The 9240-nt window shown below is 42.0% G+C and overlaps 1 long non-coding RNA gene across 1 annotated transcript; it reads right to left on the minus strand.

Moving 5' to 3' along the window:
• Positions 1 to 8098: 8098 nt before the first annotated feature.
• Positions 8099 to 9236, minus strand: LOC106587692 (uncharacterized). Its single transcript, XR_014382853.1, has 4 exons — positions 8963 to 9236; positions 8741 to 8862; positions 8321 to 8424; positions 8099 to 8229 (listed from the first exon to the last, which is right to left on the minus strand). It is a non-coding gene; the product is annotated as an uncharacterized LOC106587692 (long non-coding RNA).
• Positions 9237 to 9240: the final 4 nt, after the last annotated feature.

Genomic DNA, 9240 nt, shown 5'->3' on the forward strand with positions numbered 1-9240 from the left:
AAACTTGTTTCAAAAATTTATAAAAGGGAAAAGTGGTGCATGCATATATATTCACCCCCTTTGCTATGAAGCCCCTAAATAATATCTGGTGCAAAAAATTACCTTCAGAAGTCACATAATTAGTTAAATAAAGTTCACCTGTGTGCAATCTAAGTGTCATATGATCTGTCATTTGATCTCAGTATATATACACCTGTTCTGAAAGGCCCCAGAGTCTGCCACACCACGAAGCAAGGGGCACCACCAAGCAAGCAGCACCATGGAGACCAAGGAGCTCTACAAACAGGTCAGGGACAAAGTTGTGGAGAAGTACAGATCAGGGTTAGGTTATAAAAAAATATCTGAAACTTTGAACATCCCATGGAGCACCGTTAAATCCATTATAAAAAAAATTGAAAGAATATGGCACAACAACAAACCTGCCAAGAGAGGGCCACCCACAAAAACTCATGGACCAGACAAGGAGGGCATTAATCAGAGAGGCAACAAAGAGATCAAAGATATCCCTGAAGGAGATGCAAAGCTCCACAGCTGAGATTGTAATATCTGCACATAGGACCACTTTAAGCTGTACACTCCATAGAGCTGGGATTTACGGGAAGAGTGGCCAGAAAAAAATGCCATTGCTTAAAGAAATAAATAAGCAAACACGTTTGGTGTTCGCCCGAAAGGCATGTGGGAGACTCACCAAACATATGGAAGAAGGTACTCTGGTCAAATGAGACTAAAATTGAGCTTTATGGCCATCAAGGAAAACGGTATGTCTGGCACAAACCCAACACCTCTCATCACCCCGAGAACACTATACCCACAGTGAAGCATGGTGGTGGCAGCATCATGCTGTGGGGATGTTTTTCCATTGGCAGGGACTGGGAAACTGGTCAGAATTGAAGGAATGATGGATGGCACTAAATACAGGAAAATGATTGAGGGAAACCTGTTTCAGTCTTCCAGAGATTTGAAACTGGGACAGAGGTTCACCTCCAACAGGACAATGACCCTAAGCATACTGCTAAAGTAACACTCGAGTGGTTTAAGGGGAAACATTTAAATGTATTGGAATGGCCTAGTCAATGCCCAGACCTCAATCCAATTGAGAATCTGTGCTATGACTTAAAGATTGTTGTACACCAGCGGAACCCATCCAACTTGAAGGATCTGGAGCAGTTTTGCCTTGAAGAATGGGCAAAAGTCAATGTGGCTAGATGTGCCAAGTTTATAGAGACTAACCCCAAGAGACTTGCAGCTGTAATTGCTGCATAAGGTGGCTCTACAAAGTATTGACTTTGGAGGGGTAAATAGTTATGCACGCTCAAGTTTTCAGTTTTTTTGTCTTATTTCTTGTTTGTTCCACAATAAAAAATATTTTGCATCTTCAAAGTGGTAGGCATGTTGTGTAAGTCAAATGATACAATCCCCCCAAAATTCCAGGTTGTAAGGCAACAAAATAGGAAAAATGCCAAAGGGGTGAATACGTTCGCAAGCCACTGTACATATCCCAACCAGAAGCCATGGATTACAGGCAACATCCACATCGAGCTAAAGGCTAGAGTTGCCGCTTTCAAGGACCGGGACACTAATCCGGATGCCTATAAGAAATCCCGCTATGCCTTCAGACAAACCATCAAACAAGCAAAGTGTCAATACAGGATTAAGATTGAATCCCACTACACTGGCTCTGATGCTTGTCGGATGTGGCTTGGCTTGAAAACTATTACGGACTACAAAGGGAAACCTAGACTCGAGCTTCCCAGTGACGCGAGCCTACCAGACGAGCTAAATGCCTTTTATGCTCACTTCGAGGCAAGCAACACTGAAGCATGCATGAGAGCACCAGCTGTTCTGGATGACTGTGTGATAACGCTCTTGGTAGCCGATGTGAGCAAGACCTTTAAACAGGTCAACATTCTCAAAGCCGCAGAGCCAGATGGATTACCAGGACGTGTACTCAAAGCATGCGCAGGCCAACTGGCAAGTGTCTTCACTGACATTTTCAACTTCTCCCTGATTAAGTCTATAATACCTACATGTTTCAAACAGACCACCATAGTCCCTGTGCCCTGTGTATATAGCCTCTACATTTCTCTCTCCCCTAGGGATGTGAGGATTCAGGGAAAGACAATATAGTAAGGGCCCTGTACACACACTACCTAAAAACGAACACCGCAGTCAAATAACTCCTGCATCTTCAAAGCAAACTGTACCCAGGAGCTTCGGAAAATGTCACGGTCCAAAGAACCAGAATAAACTTTAACCAAAGCTGACATGTAAATCCCACCAACAGAGAATCAGTAGAGAGAGAGTTCATCTTCTTCACACTCTTAGAAAAAAAGGTGCCATCAAGAACCTAAAACAGTTCTTTAGCTGTCTTCATAGGAGAACCCTTTGAAGAACCCTTTTTGGTTCCAAGTATAACCCTTTTGGGTTCCATGTAGAACCCTTTCCACAGAGGGTTCTACATGGAACCCAAAAAGGTTCTACCTGGAGCCAAAAAACGGTTCTCCTATTGGGACAGCCAAAGAACCCTTTGATTTTCAGTATTGATGATTCAAAAGGCAACTGATGCAATGTATGTGATACAAGATACATTTCTGAATTTAGATTGATCCTGCAAACTAATCGGACTTACAAATGTCCTCCAGCACTTAGCAGTTTTACTACTATATTACAAAAATATATAAAGAGCAGGACAATGATAGTAACAAGCTTACTAATACTAATTACATTGACTTGACCAGTAGTTTTAAGTAGACACACAGAGCACACGGTGGTAATAATATATATTGTACAGACTTTTAGTTAGTGTATTATATAGCCTCTTATTTAACCTTTATTTACCCAGGAAAGGCTCATTGAGATTTAAAATCTCTTTTTCAAGAGCGTCCTGGCCAAGATAGGCAGCACCAAGTCATTACAAAAATTACAGACAAACAACATGAAAAACTACAAGTAATCTAGTAAAAACCATAGAATTCACAAGAGTATAACAAAATCAAAACAGCAAATTAAAAACATTGACATGTCAGGGAATCAGTCTCAAGATCATTCATCAGTGATTTAAAAATACCAATCGGGACAAGTTCTTCCAGTTTAACAGTATTTTTTAAGGCGTTCCAAGACGATGGTGCAGAGTACATAAAAGCCCTTTTACCAAATTCAGTTCGGACATTTGGAACAGTTAGCAGGATAAAGTCCAGCGAACGAAGAGAGTACCCACCAAATTTCTGAACAATAAAAATGCCCAAATAAAAAGGTAGTAAACCCAAAATGGCTTTGTAAATAAAAGTATACCAGTGACTGAGCCTACGAGTGACTAGAGAAGGCCAGCCAACCCTGGTATACAAAGTGCAGTGGTGCATAAGGGTTTTGCAGTTTAAAATAAATCTAGAACTGCCATGGAAAAGGGTGTCAATTGATCTCAAACACTGAGCGGAAGCATTCATATATAAAATATCCCCATAGTCTAGTAAAGGCATAAATGTAGCTGATACTAGCCTCCTGGCTTCAAAAGAAAAACGCCTTATTCCTAAAATAAAATCCCAATTTCAGCTTCAATTTTCAAGCCTCTACATTTCTCTCTCCCCTAGGACTCACTCTGTATAGAAGAGGAAGTTCCTCCTCTCCTGACAGCCCTGAGTTCTGAGTTCTCTCCTCCTGACCATCTGCAGCCTGTTGGCTCATTAGTATCTATAGATTTCTCTGGTTGCTGATGAAGGCCAGGTCAGTGTAATGCTCGCGGCAGTATAGCTGAGCCTCTGACCAGATTCATGGATGACTGACAGTAATCTCTTTGCAGACCAGAGACCACTGCACACAGATCAGTGATGAGGTGCTCAGGGAAACTGCTCATCCTTTTTATGATGCCCCAGTGCTTAGAGTGTGGAGTGGAGCCCACCCCGGGTTGTGACTAGATGGTATACAGCTACGGTCCCTGCTGCTGCTCTTATGACCACTAGGACCTTTCTTTAATCACGTGTACCCCAGCCATCAATCAGAGTGCTTCCTATATTCACCTGAACACACAGGCTACCAATTAGTAGGGATGGAGGAAAAAAGATAGGTAGAGTGTCACAATATTATTGTTGCTTCTTTTATATTGGCAGGTAGCCTAGTGGTTAGAGCGTTGGACTAGTAACCCGAAAGGTTGCAAGCTCGAATCCCCGAGCTGACAAGGTAAAGATCTGTCGTTTTGCCCCTGAACAAGGCAGTTAACCCACTGTTCCTAGGCCGTCATTGAAAATAAGAATTTGTTGTTAACTGACTTGCCTAGTTAAATAAAGGTTAAATAAAATATCGATACTGTAACTCCAAATATCGATTTTTATCGAATTATTTTATTTTGTATTCTTGTTTGTTAAAGCTAGCTATTGTTAGTAAGGTTTACCTGCGCCAAAATGTAGCTATTTATCATCCTACAGCTAGTTGCCCATCTACTTTTGAAATGTTTTAAATGGTTAGCCAACATGTTTTAAGCACTTTCACATCCAAAACCTATTTTCTCACGGCTTTCTCTTGTCCAGCAGTGTGGTTGGAACGCCTAATGGCAATAAAATTGCAGTATCGAATCCGAATACATATAGAATTGTGATACGTATAGAATCACACTGCATATCGTATTAGCACCTAAGTACCATGATATATCGTATCGTGAGGTCTCTGGCAATTTCCAGCCCTACCAATTAGATGCCTAGTATGCTCTCACCTGTACACAAGTGGACCAGGACCACCTGTCAGAGCACTTTCCTAACTCAACATGTGCACACACATGATACCAACTACACACTCCTCTTACCTAAACAGGAAGACTGCAGTCAAATCACTTGTGTATCTTCTAAGTAAACTCTTCCCAAAAAGATGGAAAATGTCAGATGGAGAAGGACAGTAACCAAAGCTTGCATGTAAATATTTATTTTGGCTTATCCAAGCTTTTGGCAGCTGCTGCTGACCCTTCAGCACACACTCTAACCTTCATTTCAGCTTAAAAATAGAAATAAACTCAGCAAAAAAAGAAACACCCCTTTTTCAGGACCTTGTCTTTCAAAGATAATTCGTAGAAATCTAAATAACTTCACAGATCTTCATTGTAAACGGTTTAAACACTATTTCCCATGCTTGTTCAATGAACCATAAATAATTTATGAACATGCACCTGTGGAACGGTCGTTAAGACACTAGAAGCTTACAGACGGTAGGCAATTAAGGTCACAGTTATGAAAACTTAGGACACTAAAGAGGCCTTTCTAATGACTGAAAAACACCAAAATAAAGATAGCCTGCTCATCTGTGTGAATGTGCCTTAGGCATGCTGCAAGGAGGAATGAGGACTGCAGATGTGGCCAGGGCAATAAAATGCAATGTCCGTACTGTGAGACGCCTAAGACAGCGCTACAGGGAGACAGGACGGACAGCAGCTCGTCCTCGCAGTGGCAGACCACGTGTAACAAGTCCTGCACATGATCGGTATATCCGAACATCACACCTGCGGGACAGGTACAGGATGGCAACAACAACTGCCCGAGATACACCAGGAACGCACAATCCCTCCATCAGTGCTCAGACTGTCCGCAATAGGCTGAGAGAGGCTGGACTGAGGGCTTGTAGGCCTGTTGTAAGGCAGGTCCTCACCAGACATCACCGGCAACAACGTCGCCTATGGGCACAAATCCACCGTCGCTGAACCAGACAGGACTGGCAAAAAGTGCTCTTCACTGACGAGTCGCGGTTTTGTCTCACCAGGGGTGATGGTCGGATTTGCGTTATCATCGAAGGAATGATCGTTACACTGAGGCCTGTACTCTGGAGCGGGATCGATTTGGAGGTGGAGGGTCCGTCATGGTCTGGGGCGGTGTGTCACAGCATCATCGGACTGAGCTTGTTGTCATTGCAGGCAATCTCAAAGCTGTGCGTTACTGGGAAGACATTCTCCTCCTTCATGTGGTACCCTTCCTGCAGGCTCATCCTGACATGACCCTCCAGAATGACAATGCCACAAGCCATACTGCTCATTCTGTGCGTGATTGCCTGCAAGACAGGAATGTCAGTGTTCTGCCATGGCCAGCGAAGAGCCCAGATCTCAATCCCATTGAGCACGTCTGGGACCTGTGGATCGGAGGGTGAGGGCTAGGGCCATTCCCCCCAGAAATGTCCAGGAACTTGCAGGTGCCTTGGTGGAAGAGTGGGGTAACATCTCACAGCAAGAACTGGCAAATCTGGTGCAGTGTATGAGGAAGAGATGCACTGCAGTACTTAATGCAGGAGGTGGCCACACCAGATACTGACTGTTACTTTTGATTTTGACCCCCCTATATTCAGGGACACATTATTACATTTCTGTTAGTCACATGTCTGTGGAACTTGTTCAGTTTATGTCTCAGTTGTTGAATCTTGTTTTGTTCATACAAATATTTACACATGTTAAGTTTGCTGAAAATAAACGCAGTTGACAGTGAGAGGACGTTTATTTTTTTGCTGAGTTTAGCTAATTTCTTGCTCATCAATTTTGACATCGCCATTCGCATTCTATGGTTTTCTAGAAACAAATATGTCTGCAGTGGTTTAAAAGTACCCAATTGTCATACTTGAGTGAAAGTAAAGATACCTTAAAATGACTCAAGTAAAAGTGAAAGTCACCCAGCAAAATACTACTTGAATAAAAGTCTAAAAGTATTTGGTTTTAAATATACTTAGGAATCAAAATTAAAAGTAAAAGTATAAATAATTTCAAATTCCTTATATTAATCAACTTAGACGGCACAATGTTTAAAAAAAATGTTTTATACAGAAAGCCAGGGGCACACTTCAACAGTCAGACATAACTTACAAACTAAGCATTTGTGTTTAGTGAGTCTGCCAGATCAGAGGCAGTAGGGATGACCATGGAGGTTCTCTTGATAAGTGTGTGAATTAAACAATTTTCCTGTCCTGCTAAGCATTCAAAATGTAACGAGTACTTTTGGGTGTCAGGGAAATGTAGTGGAGTAAAAGTTTTCAAAAATATAAATAATAAAGTTAAGTACAGATACCCCAAAAACTACTTAAGTAGTACATTTTACATTTTAGCAGACGCTCTTATCCAGAGCGATTTACAGTAATGAATGCATACATTTCATTTCATGCATTTTTTTTTTTTGTACTGGCCCCCCGTGGGAATCAAACCCACAACCCTGGTGTTGCACACACCATGCTCTACCAACTGAGCCACAGGGAATGCCTAGTACTTTAAAGTATTTTTACTTAAGTACTTTACACCACTGGACATACATAAGGTTTACATCCTACAAAAAAGGTCTGTGTGTAAATGAGTGAGACCACTTCGGATATGAATTGATGCTGGTCTTTCTATGCTGTATCTGTTACAGGCCTCAGAAAGGGTGTCTGAGTCGGCCAGCTGTAGTTAAAGGAAAACGGACATCGAAGTTTGCCGAGCTGTGTGGCAGTTCTAGCGCTTTCTTTATTCCTTTCCCAAATATTCTCTTGTTCAATCATGTCCCAATTCAATTACATATTTCTCATTAAACTTCAATACATCAGGTAGAATAATTATTCACAGTAGACATCATAAAATTAATTCATTGACATTTGACCTTGTTTCTCTTCTGTGATGCTGTAAGAAGCTCTCTGTATAGAGGAGAGTTATTGTCAAGCTTGTGTTGCTTTCTCAGGTGGGCTGGCAGACTTTTGACCACTGCATGACAGCCTGTCATGGGGAAAGGCCTGGAGTGATAGTTGTTCTTAGCCTTGCTGCTGCCACCATGTCTGCTTGGTGCTCTGAGGCCCGAATGTGTTCACTGCAGACTGTGAATCCTCTCTGCCCCATTTTTACATTTTGTCATTTAGCAGACGCTCTTATCCAGAGCGACTTACAGTAGTGAATGCATACATTTCATGCATTTTGTTTTTTTGTACTGGCCCCCCGTGGGAATCGAACCCACAACCCTGGCGTTGCACGCACCATGCTGGCGTTGCAAACACCATGCTCTACCAACTGAGCCATAGGGAAGCCCCACTCTTGAACCTGCCGCAGGTGATGAGGAAGGTGAATGACGGTGACCTGGCAGCCATCCACCGGACACCTCTTTCGTCCTCTCCTCTGTTTACTGTTCAGGTTGAATGAAGACTTCTGATGTTGACTGTATCTGTGGTGTGTTTTCATTTGTTATGGGGCTGTTGTTGTAGAAAGACACTTCAGAAGATGGAAAGACATCCGCTGGGATGTGTAAGTCCTCGCCTCTGCAAACATTTGAAGTTGTAATCTTGGAGAATTAAAGAGCGGAATAAAATGATTAACATTCACAATTACTGCTCTTTACATATACTGCACCTGTGTGTTTGTGGGCTCTCGTTGTCAGTTGAATCCTCAGAAGATGGAAAGACATCCACTGGAACAGGTAAGTCCTCTCCTCCGGAAACATTTGACATAAAAAACTGGCAATTACAGAGTAGAAGTAGTTTACAAAGACTGTTATTTACTTGCTACTGTCACTTTAATAATGTTTACATATCTTGCATTACTCATCCCATATGTATATACTGTACTTTTATACCATCTATTGCATTTTGCCTATGCCGCTCGGTCATTGCTCATCCATATATTTATATGTATATATTCTTATTCCATCCCTTTACTTAGATTTCTGTGTATTAGGTAGTGTTTGTGGAATTGTTAGATTACTAGTTAGATATTAGTGCAGTGCAATTGTGAAATCTTTAGTGCAGTGGAATCTCTGCCCCACTCATGGACCTGCCGCAGGTGACGAGGTAGGTGAATGACGGTGACTTGACAGCCATCCACCGGACACCTCTTTCGTCCTCTCCTTTGTGTTTTGGGTTTGTTTTCCTTTCTTTTGAGTCTTTGGTCCACACCTGTAAACATATTATTGACAACAAAGAAGAGAACATGGTTATGATGGAGACGGGTGATGATGTTGGAATTAAGATGAGGAAGGTTTGCTCTGCTAGGGACCTGGTGCATCTAAATGGTGAAAAGAGGATCTTCAGGATAAAGGAAAGAAACATGGTGAGTGCTGGATGCTGCCAACTTGGTATTTGCTTTAAAAAATCCAGTTTTCCACCACATTAGTACGAATGATTTTTATATAGCTACATCATTGATAGGTAATAGGGAGAGGCTACGGTGCCTATTGGATAGTTGGTTTCTTTGGGGTCTTTAGTCCGTTGATCTTGGTGGTTTTCAGCAGAAAATGTCACCGTCTCCAACAATATAACCGAATCTGAACTCAT

Source organism: Salmo salar, chromosome 26 (assembly GCF_965601325.2).
Source record: "Salmo salar chromosome 26, fSalSal1, whole genome shotgun sequence".
NCBI classification, from domain to species: Eukaryota; Metazoa; Chordata; class Actinopteri; order Salmoniformes; family Salmonidae; genus Salmo; species Salmo salar.